A 16,327-nucleotide genomic window follows, 5' to 3' on the forward strand; every position below is an offset into this window, starting at 1 on the left:
TTCAACCAAATCTCTGAACAAAAGATTTGCTATCGAGTGATTTTAAATATACAGATTTGGAAATTACTGATTTATAACCTGATCCAATATGCTGAGGATTCTAGATCGGATCCACGAGGTTAAATATCAATTTTGATGTTAAATTGATAAGAGTAAGACAGGTGAGAGCAGTGTGCACTCTAACACTGCTTCCAACTCTCCATCTCTGTTGGGTGAGGTCCACTGGTTCTCCTGCACCCACTTGGCAGGACAAGACAACAATTCAGGTTGTTGTTTTACTGTGTGTAAATTACAGACAGTGTGGGCCTCCAAATGAAAAGAGAGAATCGAGCCAAAGTTTTGAGTCAAGATGACCCTTCATCTGAACTTGTATTTTAGCTCATTCTTTAAGTTTCCTGACCTACTTGCTGTAATTGAATCAGAATTTGACCGTATTTAATTCCTAGAAATCAGGAACACAGAGGGACTAAGTGAGTTGGTAAAGCTACAGCATAAAAAAACTGGAAATCTATGAATAGGCAGTGTGAGGCCATCCACTTCAGTTCTGAGTATTTTCTCTGTGGGAAGTTGGATGAAAAAGTGATTACCATCTCCAGGTAAAAGAGATAAAAGCAAAGAGTTCAGGGAAGGAATTTCAGAGCTGCAGGTCAAAGGGAGTGGAGATACACAGGAGGCCAAACGTGGAGGAATGCTGAGATCTCAGAGGGGAAAAACCATAGACCTATGTGAACAGGAGGTTGAAAATTCTCGGTCTGGAAGAAGACACAGTGCTAAAGAGAAATGAGGCCTCAAAGGGATATGAAATGCAGGATGAGATAGTTCTCTTCAGATGACAAACGGAATAATTTTGGCTTATACACTGAGTTGAGAGGAATAAGCGGTGATTGCGCTGAAACATACAAGTATCTGAAAGGGCTGGGCAATGTAGACACTAAGTAATTGTTTTCCACTCGTTCGGAAATTGAAAACAGCAGTGCAGGATCTCAGGATAAGCCGTGGATTGTTTAGAATTGGGGTGAGGAGAAATGTTTTCACTCAGAGGGTTGTGAATCTTTGGAATTCTCTACCCCAGAGAAGGTGGATGATCCAGCACTGAAAATATTCAGGACTGAGATTTCTGATCTCTTATCGAGTGAAGGGATATGAGGAGCAGCTGGGAAAGTGGAGTTGGGGCAGATGAGCAGCCACGATTATATTCAATGCAGAGCAGGGGCAAGGGGCCATGCAGTCTACAACTGACACTATTTCTGATGTGTTTAAATTAAATCACCCCCATAAACTTCAAAAGGCGAGAGAAGGTTGTGTTTATCATTCACCAGTTCAGCCTCAGCTTCAGCACTGCACCCAATTTGAGGTCTCTGGAAAGAATGTAAAGCAGCATTTCTGGCACAGCTCCAAGAATCAGGATCTTTACCAAATGACTGCAAAGGTTCATGAAGGTGGCTCATCGCCACCTTCTTATCGACAATTAGGGATCAGCAACAAATGCCGGTGATGTCCCGATTCCATTGACAGAGAAGAAAAACTTCAGTTTTGTAGACCATGGAGAAACTGGCACTATTCTCCGAGAGCAAAGAATAAAGAGCGTCTGAACAGGGGAGTTCAAAATGAGGAGGCTTTGATAATGAGAAGTGTTTCCACTGACAAAAGGGTCAGAAGCAGATAAGGACAGATTTATGGCGTTCTGTAATTGGTAAAGGAGCCAGAAGGGAGATGAGCTATCTTTTAAACAGCAAGTTCTGATCTGGAAAGAACTATCTGAAAAAGTGAGGCCGCAAATAACCTCCCCTCCTGTTCTCCCTCCAACTGCTCTAACTGAGGATTTTAGGGTTTTGAATGGAATTATCAGTTGACAGAAATTTTACTCACTGGTGTGAGAGTCGCCGGGTCCGGATGGGATGTACCCCAGGTTACTGTGGGAGGCGAGGGAAGAGATTGCAGAGCCTCTGGCGACGATCTTTGCGTCGTCGATGGAGACGGGAGAGGTGCCGGAGGATTGGAGGATTGCGGATGTGGTTCCTATTTTCAAGAAGGGGAATAGGGATAGCCCAGGAAATTACTGACCGGTGAGTCTAACCTCAGTAGTTGGTAAGCTGAGGGACAAGATTTATGAGCATTTAGAGAGGTTTAGTATGCTCAAGAATACTCAGCATGGCTTTGTCAAAGGCAGATCGTGCCTTATGAGCCTGATGGAGTTCTTCGAAAATGTGACGAAACACATTGACGAAGGGAAGGCGGTAGATGTGGTTTATATGGATTTTAGCAAGACGTTCGATAAGGTCCCCCATGCAAGGCTTCTAGAAAAGGTGAGAGGGCATGGGATCCAAAGGGCTGCTGCCCTGTGGATCCAGAACTGGCTTGACCAAAGGAGGCAGAGTGTGTGCATGGATGGGTCTTTTTCTAAATGGAGGTCGGTCACCAGTGGTGTGCCCCAGGAACCTTGCTGTTTGTCACTTTCATAAATGACCTGGATGAGGAAGTGGAGGGATGAGTTGGTAAGTTTGCCGAAGGTTGGTGGGGTTGTGGATAGTCTGGAGGGATGTCAGAAGTTACAAAGGGACATAGATAGGATGCAAGACTGGGCGGAGAAGTGGCAGATGGGCTTCAACCCAGATAAATGCGTAGTGGTCCATTTTGGCAGGTCAAATGGGATGAAGGAGTACAATATAAAGGGAAATAGTCTTAGTACTGTAGAGGATCAGAAAGACCTTGGGGTCTGGGTCCATAGGACTCTAAAATCGGCCCCGCAGGTGGAGGAGATGGTTAAGAAGGCGTATGGTGTGCTGGCCTTTATCAATCGAGGGATTGAGTTTAGGAGTCCGGGGATAATGATGCAGCTATATAAGACCCTCGTCAGACCCCACTTGGAGTACTGTGCTCAGTTCTGGTTGCCTCATTACAGGAAGGATGTGGAAAAGATTGAAAGGGTGCAGAGGAGATTTACAAGGATGTTGCCTGGATTGAGTGGCATGCCTTATGAGGATAGGTTGAGGGAGCTCGGTCTTTTCTCCTTGGAGAGACGTAGGATGAGAGGAGACCTAATAGAGATATATAAGACGTTGAGAGGCACAGATCGTGTGGACTCTCAGAGGCTTTTTCCCAGGGTGGAAATGGCTGCTACGAGAGGACACAAGTTTAAGGTGCTGGGGTGTAGGTACAGGGGAAATGTTAGGGGGAAGTTTTTCACACAGAGGGTGGTGGGCGAGTGGAATCGGCTGCCATCAGTGGTGGTGGAGGCAAACTCTATAGGGTCTTTTAAGAGACTCCTGGATGAGTATATGGGACTTAATAGGATGGAGGGTTATAGGTAGGCCTAAAAGGTAGGGATATGTTCGGCACAACTTGTGGGGCTGAAGGGCCTGTTTTGTGCTGTAGTTTTTCTATGTTTCTATGAGAGCTCAGGACAAGGGGACAAATATCTTATTATCAGAGCCAGGATATTCAGGAGATAAATTTAGGAAACACTTGCTCACACAAAGGGTGGGGGAAGTGTGGAACTCTCTCCCACACATAGCTGCAGATATTAGCTGTTGAATATTCTCCCCGTGTCTCCATGGGTTTCCTCCGGGTGCTCTGGTTTCCTCCAACAGTCCAAAGATGTGCGGGTTAGGTGGATTGGCCGTGCTCAGTTGACCCTAGTGTCAGGGGGTTAACAGGGTAAATATGTGGGTGTTATTGGGGTAGGGCCTGGGTGGGATTGTGGTCGGTGCAGACTTGCTGAGCTGAATGTGCTCCTTCTGCACTGTGGGGATTCTGTGAACAATTTTCACTCTGAGATGGGGATATTTCTGCTGCCAGAAGGTGTGGATCTGAAGCCCAGGCGGCCGGATGGAGTTTGTCTCCCTGATCAACGGGCAGCTCAGGCTGCAGGGACTGAATGTCTGCCTCCTCCTCTTGCTGCTGCCGGAGCTCAGAGCTTGTGCAGCTCCTGGAGCTGGGGGAGGCCATTCGGCCGCTTCAATATGGGACAGCCCACCTTTCAGACAGTTTATCCCTTGTCTGATGTCGGTGAGCTTTGTGTTATTTTTATTGAAGGGTCATTAACAATGTGCAGATTCACACAGACTCTCTCCATGTTACTGGGTCACCAATGTTGCTGATCTTTCCCCTGAGCGGGGACACTCACAATAAGGAAACAGCCTCCTCACCCAGGCCCGGCCCGTTGCTAAGGGAACCTGGCTCAGTCACTGCGCAGGCCCGGCCTGTTGCTAAGGGAACGCGGCTCAGTCACTGCGCAGGCCCGGCCTGTTGCTAAGGGAACGCGGCTCAGTCACTGCGCAGGCCCGGCCCGTTGCTAAGGGAATGCAGTTCAATCACTGCGCAGGCCCGGCCCGTTGCTAAGGGAATGTGGCTCAGACACTGCGCAGGCCCAGCCCGTTGCTAAGGGAATGCAGTTCAATCATTGCACAGGCCCAGCCCGTTGCTAAGGGAACGCGGCTCAGTCACTGGGCAGGCCCGGCCCGTTGCTAAGGGAATGCGGCTCAATCACTGCGCAGGCCCAGCCCGTTGCTAAGGGAATGCAGTTCAATCACTGCGCAGGCGCAGCCCGTTGCTAAGGGAATGTGGCTCAGACACTGCGCAGGCCCAGCCCATTGCTAAGAGAATGCGGCTCAATCACTGCGCAGGCCCAGCCCGTTGCTAAGGGAATGCGGTTCAATCACTGCGCAGGCCCGGCCCGTTGCTAAGGGAATGTGGCTCAGACACTGCGCAGGCCCGGCCCGTTGCTAAGGGAACGCGGCTCAATCACTGCGCAGGCCCAGCCCGTTGCTAAGGGAATGTGGCTCAGACACTGCGCAGGCCCGGCCCGTTGCTAAGGGAATGTGGCTCAGACACTGCGCAGGCTCGAGCCCGTTGAGGTCAGCTCGGCAGGTCACGTGAGGAGCTGTCAATCAATTGCCTATTCAGCATCTTTGTTCAATCATTGACTGAATAAATTCTGTTAACCTGTTGCATCAAACTCACTGTCTGGTGTCTTTTCATCTTGTCCCAGGAACTTAGTTCATCTCAGTGAGTCTCACACAAGCAGCTGGAGGCACTTTGTGCTCTCATGGTTATCCTGTCCACCCAAATAGTCTGAAGATTTCAAAGGTTGGTGTGAGATTCTTGAATTTACCAATGTATGGGAATAACAATAAACATATGGAATTTTAACCATATCTCACCATTGACTTCAATCATGCACACGTACAAACGCATGTACGCACACACGGAGATGGCCCGGAACTTGCACATGTTCACGTGTGATTTCAAGAAGAAATTAGATATAACTTTTGGGGCTAAAGGGATCGCGGGATTAGGGAGGGGAAGGGGAGATCAGGATATTGAATTTGATGATTAGCCATGAGGAAGAGTTCATAGAGGGTATCTGCGATACCTTCCTTGAACAGTATGTAATGGAACCTACAAGGGAGCAAGCTATCCTAGATCTGGACCTGTGTAATGTGACGGGAATAATTAGTGATCTTACAGTTAGGGATCCTCTTGGAAGAAGCGATCACAGTATGGTTGAATTTAAAATACAGATAGAGCGTGAGAAGGTAAAATCCAAAAGCAATGTCTTGTGCTTAAACAAAGGAGACTGCAAAGGGATGAGGGAGGAGTTGGCTCAGGGAAACTGGGAGCAAAAACTTTATGGTGGGAAAATTGAGGAACAGTGGAGAACTTTCAAAGCGATCTTTCACGGTGCTCAGCAAAAGTATATACCAGTGATAAGGAAGGACTGTAGAAAAAGACATAATCAGCCATGGATATCGAAGGAAATAAAGGAGGGTATCAAATTGAAAGAAAATGCATACAAAGTGGCAAAGATTAGTGGGAACCTGGAGGATTGGGAAATCTTTAAAGGTCAGCAGAAAGCCACAAAAAAAGCTATAAAGAAAAATAAGATGGATTATGAGAGTAAACTCGCTCAGAATAAAAAAAACAGACAGCAAAAGTTTCTACAAATATATAAAATGAAAAAGAGTGGCTAAAGTAAACATTAGTCCTTTAGAGGATGAGACGGGGGATGTAATAACTGGATATGAGAAAATGGCTGAGGCATTGAACAGGTATTTTGCGTCAGTCTTCACAGTGGAAGACACAAATAACATGCCAAGAATTGATGAGTGGAAGGCTATGGCAGGTGAGAACCTCGAAACTATCATTATCATGAAAGAGGTAGTGTTGGGCAAGTTAATGAGGCTAAAGGTAGACAAGTCTCCTGGCCCTGATGGAATGCATCCCAGGGAACTAAAAGAGATGGTGGGGGAAATGCACTGGTGATAATTTACCAAAATTCGCTGGACTCTGGCATGGTTCCCGCAGATTGGAAAACAGCAAATGTGACGCCACTGTTTAAAAAAGGAGGTGGACAAAAGGCGGGTAACTATAGGCCGATTAGCTTAACTTCTGTAGTGGGGAAAATGCTTGAAGCTATCATCAAGGAAGAAATAGCGAGACATCTGGATATAAATTGTCCCATTGGTAAGATGCAGCATGGATTCATGAAGGGAAGGTCATGTTTGACTAATTTGGTGGAATTCTTTGAGAACATTACATGTGCAGTGGACAATGGGGAACCTGTGGATGTGATGTATCTGGATTTTCAAAAAGCATTTGGCAAGGTGCCGTACCAAAGACTGCTACACAAGATAAAGGTGCACAGTGTTACGGGTAATGTATTAGCATGGATAGAGGATTGGTTAACTAACAGAAAGCAAAGAGTGGGGGTAAATGGGTGTTTTTCTGGTTGGCGATCAGTGACTCGTAGTATGCCGCAGGGACCAGTGTTGGGACTGCAATTGTTTACGATTTACATTGATGATTTGGAGCTGGGGACCAAGTGTAGTGTGCCAAAATTCGCAGATGACACTAAGATGGGTGGCAGAGCAAAGTGCGCAGAGGACGCTGAAAGTCTGCAAAGGGATATAGATAGTTTGTGAGTGGACGAGAGTCTGGCAGATGGAGTACAGTGTTGGTAAATATGAGAGCATCCATTTTGGTTGGAATGACAGCAAAATGGACTATTATTTAAATAGTAAAAAATTGCAGCATGCTGCTGTGCAGAGGGACCTGGATGTTCTTGTGCAGGAATCTCAAGGAGTTGATTTGCAGGTGCAGCAGGTATTTAAGAAGGTAAATGGAATTTTGTCCTTCATTGCAAGAGGGATGGAGTTTAAAAACAGCGAGATGATGTTGCAGCTGTATCAGGTGCTGGTGAGGCCACACCTGGAGTACTGTGTAGTTTTGGTCTCCTTATTTGAGAAAGGATATACTGGCACTGGAGGGGGTGCAGAGGAGATTCACTAAGTTGATTCCGGAGTTGAGAGGGTTGGCTTATGAGCAGAGACTGAATAGACTGGGGCTATACTCATTGGAATTCAGAAGAATGAGGGGAGATCTTATAGAAACATATAAGATTATGAAGGGAATAGATAAGATAGAAGCAGGGAAGTTGTTTCCACTGGCAGTAAAACTAAAACTAGGGGGCATAGCCTCAAAATAAGGGGGAGCAGATTTAGGACTGAGTTGAGGAGGAACTTCTTCACACAAAGGGTTGTGAATCTGTGGAATTCCCTGCCCAGTGAAGCAGTTGAGGCTACCTCATTGAATGTTTTAAGGCAAGGATAGATACATTTTTGAACAGTAAAGGAATTAAGGGTTATGGTGAGCGGTCGGGTAAGTGGAGCTGAGTCCACGAAAAGATCAGCCTTGATCTTATTGAATGGCAGAGCAGGCTCGAGGGGCCAGATGGACTACTCCTGCTTCGAGTTCTTATGACCAAAATGAATGGTGGAGCAGGCTCGAAGGGCCGAATGGCCTCCTCCTGCTTCTCGTTTCTATGTTTCACACATAACCCCCATGCAGGCAAACACTTACACACTCACACACTCAATTTCTCTCACAAACACAGACACACACACTCGCACACACTCGCACATAGGCACACACCCCTCCCATGCACATATACACACACGCACACATACATGCAGAATACACACACACACATACACACACCCAAATACACCTATGCAGACCACCTCACACCCTGATACACACACACACATACTGATACATACACCAATATACGCACGCAGACACACACACACAGACACGCACACAAACAAATACAATCTCCCATTTCATTGTTTCATCAAACAAGGACAGGACAGTTCAGAAAATGCAGTTAGATACAGATGAAAACTCCCTTCATATCAGCCTCTCTTTCCCACTCTCCATCCAGCTGGAGTGGGCAAGAGAGAAACAGGGATAGAGATAGAGAGAGAGTAACAGAGAGAGGGGAGGAAAGGAATGGAGTGAGAGTCACAGAGAGGGAGAGGAAGTGATTGAGATAGTGTGTGTTCGGCAGAGTTCCTGCAATGCTGAGTACAATGGCCTTTGAAGGTACCACACAGAACACAACAAATAGGAGCAGAAGTAGGCCATTCTGCCCCTTGAGGCTGCTCCTCCCATTGATAAGATCATGGCTGATCTGACTGTGGCCTGAACTCTACTTTGCTGCCTGTCTCCCCATAATGCTCAACTCACTCTCTGGGGAAAGTGGTTAGCACTGCTGCTTCACAGCGCCAAGGACCTGGATTTGATTCCCAGCTTGGGTCACTGTCTGTGTGGAGTTTGCATGTTCTCCTCGTGTCTGCATGGGTTTCCTCCGGGTGCTCCGGTTTCCTCCCATATTCTGGTTCGGTGCATTGATCCGAACAGGCGCCAACTAGAGGAATTTCACAGTAACTTCATTGCAGTGTTAATGTAAGACTGACTTGTGACCAATAAATGAATTTTAACTTTGAATTCTAAACACTAACCACCCCCTGAGAGAACAAATTATTCCTCCTCATCTCCATCTTTAATGGGCGCTGTATGAATTTTAAACTGTGCCCTCCCTGATACTAGATTCCCCCATGTTGGCCCTGTTCTGTGATAATACAGATGTTTAAAGATTATTCAGTAGTTCTTTAAGGGTAGCAGACACAGGGAAAAAAGAAGTGACTCTGTACACAACAGATATATTTCAAGGGTATATATATGAGTGGGCAGTAATCTTCCCTCAGAATCAGACAGATTGTGGGTTCAGCTCAGAGCCTCAAATACTAGGCCCTCAGCATCGATCAGAGACTCCGAACACAGCATGATGGGAGAGGGGACAAAGGAAACTGGTGTTGAATTTGTGAGCCTTGCTTTGTGGGAAGCTTTAGTGCTTGGGGAGAATGTCAACTTCTGAATGGACCTACCATATATTAAGCTGATCTTTCTCTACACACTATCGGTAACTGCAACACTATATTCTGCACCCTTTCCTCTCCTTCTCCCCTGTGTACTCTATGTACGGTATGTTTTGTCTGTATAGCGCACAAGAAACAATACTTTTCACTGCATCCCAATACAAATCAATCAAATCAAATCAAATTAACACGGTGAAGTTTGGACCCTGTGGGGTGACAGTTGTCTGAATACAGATTCTATCTTATTGTAACATTCAGGTACCACGTGTACTGAGCTCACCAGCGTTCTGTCTGTATTGTGTGAATCCAGTCTTGAAATATCCACTAATATTGCTAATTCTGCCAAAACAGAAACAGAAAGAGTGTTTGAATTCTCCGTGATTAGTCCCCTTAATGATAAACAACATGGTGGATGAGAGGGATAGAGAGAGAGAGGAAGAGATACAGAGTAACAGAGAGGTAGGGAGAATGAGAGAGAGCAATGCAGAGAGTAACAGTTGTCTGAATACAGATTCTATCTTATTGTAACATTAAGCTACCACATGTACTGAGCTCACCAGCATTTGCAGAAGCCATTATATAAATACTGTTCTGTCTGTATTGTGTGAATCCAATCTTGAAATTTGCACTCATGTTGCTAATTCTGCCAAGACAGAAACAGAAAGAGTGTTTGAATTCTCTGTGATTAGACTCCTTAACGGTAAACAACATAGTGGATGAGAGGGATAGAGAGGGAGAGGGATAGAGAGGGAGAGGAAGAGAGAGAGGGAGCAATGCAGAGAGTAACAGTTAGACAGTGAGGAATAGAGATTAATTCAGATGGATAGTGAGTGTCAGGGGAGTCCGAGACGCTACATAAACAAGGTAAAGATTTGAAAATGGAGGAGTGTTTCTTACCCACTTTTAAAAGATAATCCACACTCACACCAGTCACATTTCACACTCTCTGCTCAGTCCTGTGTTGGGGGGTGTTGAGTGTGGGATCAGTGTTTGCTTTTCTCAAACCGCACTGATATTCCCAACAAGGGCAAGAGGTTTCAGTGTTTGAAAATGTAAACATTTAAAAGCAAAACTAGACTGGATTTGGTTAAATCTCATGGGATCCAGGATGAGGTGGCCAAATGGATACAAAATTGGTTGATGACAGAAGACAGAAGGTGGTTGTGGAGGGTTGTTCTCTTTTCAAACTGGAGGCCTGTGACCAGCTGGGTGCCTCAGGGATCGGTGCTGGGTCCCCTGCTATTTGTAATTTATATTAATAATTTAGATGAGAATTTAGGAGGCATGGTTAGTAATTTTGCAGATGACACCAGGATTTGTGGCATAGTGGACAGTGAAGAAGGTTATCTCGGATTGCAACGGGATCTTGATCATTTGATCGAGTGGGCTGATGAATGGTGGATGGAGTTTAATTTAGATAAACGCAAGATGATGCACTTTGGTAGATCGAACCAGCGCACTACTTAGTTAGTGGTAGGGCATTGGTGAGAGTTATAGAACAGAGATCTAGGGGTACAGATTCATAGCTCCTTGAAAGTGGAGTCACAGGTGGACAGAGTAGTGAAGAAGGCATTCCACATGCTTGGTTTCATTGGTCAGAATGCTGAATGGGATTTGGGACATCATGTTGAAGTTGTACAAGACATTGGTAAGGCCACACTTGGAATACTGTGTACTGTTCTGGTCACCCTATTATACCAAGGATATTATTAAACTAGGAAGTGTGCAGAAAAGAACTACTGGGATACTGCAGGGTCTTGATGGTTTGAGTTATAAGCAGAGGTGCAAAGACTGGGACATTTTCTCCTGGAGCATAGGACGCTTCGGGGTGGTCGAACAGTGGCCTCGCTGGATTCACTCTGTCCTTTCAGATTCAGTCTCACAGGCCTGGCTGTGTTCACTGTGTCCTTTCAGATTCAGTGTCACAAGCCTGGCTGGGATCACTCTATCCTTAGAGATTCAGTGTCACAGGCATTGCTGGGTTCTGTCTGTCGCTTGAGATACAGTCCCACAGGCCTGGCTGGATTCACTCTGTCCTTTAGGATTCAGTGTCACAGGCCTGGCTGGATTCACTCTGTCCTTTCGGATTCAGTGTCACAGGCCTGGCTGGGTTCACTGTGTGCTTTGAGATACAGTCCCACAGGCCTGGCTGGGTTCACTCTGTCCTTTAGGATTCAGTGTCACAGGCCTGGCTGGTTCAGTGCCAGGTTCACAGGACTGCCCGTGTCAATTAGTAGTTCCCTCTAGCTCGATTTGAAGTCCCAACTATCTCAATTTGGAGTGCCCCCTATCTCGATTGCGAGTGACCCTCTAACGATTAGGAGTGTCCCATCTTGATTTGGAGTGTCCCGATCTGCAATAAGGGAGCCTTCTATCTCGATTAGGAATGCCCCCCTGTTTAGATTTGGACCAGTGACTATTTCAGTGAGGAGTGCCCCCCGTCATTTCTGAGTGTCCCCGGTCAATTAGGAATGCTGCCTACCTCGATTAGGTCTGTCCCTCCCTCGATTAGGAGTGTCCCGTATCTCGAATAATGGAGCCTTCTATATCAGTTCGGGGTGCCTCCGATTTAGATTTGGAGCAGCGATTAATTCAATTAGCAGTCCCCCCTCCATCGCCGTTAGCAGTGCCCCCCGCCCCATCGCCGTTGGCAGTCGTCCCCCCCCCCCCACCCCCCCCCCCCCGCCACCGTTCGCAGTGCCCCCCTGTCTCGATTGGGAGCACGCCGTATCTCGAATAAGAGAGACTTCTATCCCGATTAGGTGTGCTCCCATTTAGATTTAGAGCAGTGACAGTATCAATTCTGAGTGCCCGCATATCAGCTCGCAGTGCACCTGTCAATGAGGAGTGCCCAGGTGAATTATAAGTGCCCCCAATTTCGGTTTGGAGTGCCCCCATCTTGATTACATGCGCCCTTATCTCGATTAGAGGGCCATGGACCAAATCCTGAGTGGAATGACAGGAATCCAGACTTACCTGGATGAGATCTTGGTCATGGATTCGACTATTTTCCCAGTACTTGCAGAATACCTTAGAGGTTGCAGGAGCACGACCTGCAAATCAAGAGAGAAATATGAGTTCTTCAAGGACTCCATTGAATGCCTGGGTCATGAAATGGATGCACAAAACCTAAAATGGAGGTCATCATGAAGGCCCAAGACCAGACAATGTGTCCCAATTCAGGTTGTTTTTGGGTCTAATCAATTACTATGACAACAAGCTCAATCCGGATCTGGCGACAGCATTGAAACTGATGCTCCAGTTGCTGGTGAAAGGAGAGCCGTGGAAGTGAAAAAAAGGAGGCCTCCCTGGCGGTAAAGCAGGCTTTGAAGAGATTGGAAATGCGAGTTCAATTTGAAAAAGTTACCGCTGCAGCTTACATGCGAAGCCTCGCCCAATGGGATTGAGGCTGTCCTGTCTAACGTTATGTCAAACGGAGAGGAAGATCCATAGTATTCGCTTCTAGATCATTGACGAAAGCTGAGGAAAAGTTTGCTCGGGTGGAAAAAGAAGGCTGAGGCATCGTCTTTGCATCAAGAAACTAAAAGCTCTGCCATGATGATGTTGTGACTGAGCTCGAAGGGCAGAATTACTGACTCCCATTCATAATTCCTATATTTTATCTTCCATCCTTGGACCATTCACTGGGATACCGTCCATGGCAGCAGTTTGATTGCAGAGGTGGGTGTTGGTGCTGTCAGTGAGAAACACGGCAATGCGGATGCTCTGTCAAGGCTGCCTTTGCCTGGAGATAAAGATGTTCCCGCTGGAATGTGCAGATAATGCATTTCACACAAGAAGATAAAGTTCCGGTAACCGCTAACCAGTTACGGAAAGTCACCCGGAATGATCCGGTTATGAGGCAGGGAGTGCAACTTGTCCAGAGAGGGAGGATGAGTAGAAAGCACCCGGAGTTACGGTGATAAGTGTGTGGAAGCTGGGAGTTGGCGGTGTTGCTGGATGTTTATTCTGGGCTATGAGAGCCTCATTCCCCCATCATTAAGAGGAAAGGTGCTGGAACGGGAGCACCAAGAGCACCCGGGGGTGCTGCCAATGGAAGAGACAACAAGAAGCTGTTTGTGGTGCTGCCCAAATGGAAGAGAAAGTGGGATGGTGCGAATGCTGCGCTTGGGGACGGAAGGTGCCGCCCTTGCTGCCTCTTGCTGGCTGGGATTGTCCTCAATGGCAGCGAATCCACAGCGAGTCGCTGCTTCATCACAATCTGCCCGACTCCACCCACACTGGCTGTCAATCATTCTGCTGGAGCGGCTTCCTATTGGCTGTGTTCAGCTGATGGACAGCAGAATGCACCAATGGAGAATGAGGGTGCAGTGATGGATTGTGCAGTGAATCAATGAGGCTTTTGACAAGGTACCACATGGCAGGTTGTTGCACAACCTCCATCATGGGACCCAGGGTGAGGTAGTTAAATGGATACAAAATTGGCTTGATGACAGAAGCCAGTGGATGGTTGTTTTTCAAACTGGAGGCCTGTGACCAGCGGTGTCCTCTGGGATCAGTGCTGGGTCCACTGTTATTTGTCATTTATATTAATGGTTTGGATGAGAATATAGGAGGCATGGTTGGTAAGTTTGCAGATGACACCAAGATTGGTGGCACAGTGGACAGTGAAGAAGGTTATCTCGGATTGCAACGGGATCTTGATCAATTGGGCCAGTGGGCTGACGAATGGCAGATGGAGTTTAATTTGGACAAATGCGAGGTGATGCATTTTGGTAGATTGATCCAGGGCAGGACTTACTCAGTTAATGGTAGGGTGTTGGGGAGAGTTACAGAACAAAGAGATCTCGGGTACGGGTTCATGGCTCCTTGAAAGTGGAGTCACAGGTGGACAGAGTGAAGAATGCATTCCCCATGCCTGGTTTCATCGGTCAGAACATTGAATACAGGAGTTGGGACGTCTTGTTGAAGTTGTACAAGACATTGGTAAGGCCCCACTTGGAATACTGTGTACAGTTCTGGTCACCCTATTATAGAAAGGATATTATTAAACTAGAAAGGTACAGAAAAGATTTATTAGGATGCGACCGGGACTTGATGGATTGAGTTCTAAGGAGGAGTTGGATAGACTGGGACTTGTTTCCTTTGGACCGTAGGAGGCTGAGGGGTGATCTTATCGAGGTCTATCAAATAATGAGGGGCACAGATCAGCTGGATAGTTCATGTCTTTTCCCAAAGGTCGGGGAGTCTAAACCTTAGAGGGCAGAGGTCGAAGGTGAGAGGGGCAATTATTTCACACAGAGGGTGGTGAGTGTCTGGAACGAGCTGCCAGAGGGAGTAGTAGAGGTGGGGACAATTTTGTCTTTCAAAAAGCATTTAGTTAGATGGGTCTAGAGGGATATGGGCCAAATGTGGGCAATTGGGACGAGTTTAGGGGTTTAAAAACAGGGGCAGCCTGGACAAGTTGGGCTGAAGGGCCTGTTTCCCTGCTGTATGTAAATCTGAATGATGACGCAATGAGGTGCCGCCCCCTCAGTGACGTGCCTGGAAGCGGCCGTTAAACGGTTTCCGCGCGCGGCTGGAGGGGGCGTTCTGACGTCACTGCCGACGCACAGCACGTGACCTGGATCTGGCCAATCGGCGAGCGGGACAATCAGCCGCCGCCGCCTCGAGTGCGGAGTTCAGGCGCCGCGCCGTTTCTCACTGCGTGTGCGGGGCTTTCCCAGCGGCTTCACACCGAATCTTTGAATAACGGTAAGGAATTAAATAAGAGAAAAAGTCTCCGCTTCAGCGGCGCCGACTGTCGCTGACTGGGATTGTCCCCAGTGGCAGCGAGTCGCTGCTTCATCACAAGCTGCCCGAGTGCGCCCCGCACTGGCTGTCAATCATTCTGCTGGAGCGGCTTCCTATTGGCTGTGTTCATTTGACGGACAGCAGAACGCACCAATGGGGAATGAGGGTGCGGTGAGGTCCCGCCCACTCAGTGAGAGCGGCTCGCGGTCACGTGGCGCGGCCGTTAACGGTTTCTGCGCGCGGCTGGAGAGGGGGGGTCTGAAGTCACTGCCCGCTCGCAGCACGTGACCGGGAGCTGACCAATCCGCGAGCCGGAAACCAGCCCTCGCCGCCCCGAGTGCGCCTGCGCGAACTTCACTCCGGGAGGGTGCGGCCCGCTTCCGACTGCGCGCAGGCGCACTGCCGTTTGTTCACTGCGTGTCCGGGTATTTCCGGGTTTGAGGAATTAACGGCCCAGAAAAAGTTTCAACTCCAACAACATTCAGCTTGAGGATTAAAATGTCGGTTTCCTGTGTAAATACAGCCCGTCTTTGTATCATATTAACAGAGCGGGGGACGGTCAGTTACATTGTGGGCGGCGCGGTGGCTCAGTGGTTGGTGCTGCGGTCTCACAGCGCCAGGGAGCCGGCTTCAATTCCCGGCCTTGGCTCACTGTCTGTGTGGAGTCTGCACATTCTCCCCGTGTCTGCGGCCCTTTCCTCACACTCTCCAAACATCAGCAGCACAGGGGGCACTGGCCAGGCTCAGTTGCTGCTCAGTGTCAGGGGGGATTAGCAGGGTCAACACGGGGAGAGGGTCTGGGTGGGATTGTGGGCGGTACAGACTGGATGGACCGAATGGCCTCCTCCTGCACTGCAGCAATTGGATGATTCAATGTTTCACAGAAAGATCTGTTATTACAATCCGGGCCGTGTCTGTGTAAACACTGCTGCAGCATCTAAATTACTGCAATCAAGCGCTTGTCTGAGTAAACACAGCACCAGATCTCTCTCCATTATTTCAGTCTGGGCCCTGTCTGAGCATTTGCAGCACATGAAACTAAATTGCTTTGTGCGGCTGTAAATCAACAAATGCAAGGAAACTGACAGAGGTTGATTGAATACGAGGATATGTGCACATTCACAGTGCAACACGTGTATTGCCACAGCAGCCCCAAATCCCAAACTCTATAGACAGAGAGAACTGGAACCCACAATGTTTGTGTCTCATGGAAATCCCCTCCCCTCCCTTTTGCCCTGTCTGGGCTTCTACTGCACAACTTTCACCTCGCTGACTTTGCCGGCCTTGGCTCACTGTCTGTGGGGAGTCTGCACATTCTCCCCGTGTCTGCGGGGATTTCCTCCGACTCTCCA

General features: G+C 47.7%; 1 protein-coding gene across 3 annotated transcripts in view; it reads left to right on the top strand.

The window, feature by feature from the left end:
• Window positions 1–14,828: 14,828 nt before the first annotated feature.
• Window positions 14,829–16,327, top strand: part of LOC144485238 (NACHT, LRR and PYD domains-containing protein 3-like) — a 66,171-nt gene continuing 64,672 nt past the window's right edge. The window contains exon 1 of one of the 3 annotated variants that reach the window (XM_078203453.1): window positions 14,829–14,936. The gene's annotated coding sequence lies outside the window, so the exon portion shown is untranslated. Of the gene's footprint in view, window positions 14,937–15,383; window positions 15,476–16,327 lie in introns of those variants that run through there. The other 2 variants (XM_078203454.1, XM_078203451.1) reach the window with 2 other exon arrangements.

The sequence above is a fragment of the Mustelus asterias genome, unplaced genomic scaffold (assembly GCF_964213995.1).
Source record: "Mustelus asterias unplaced genomic scaffold, sMusAst1.hap1.1 HAP1_SCAFFOLD_176, whole genome shotgun sequence".
Taxonomy (NCBI): domain Eukaryota; kingdom Metazoa; phylum Chordata; class Chondrichthyes; order Carcharhiniformes; family Triakidae; genus Mustelus; species Mustelus asterias.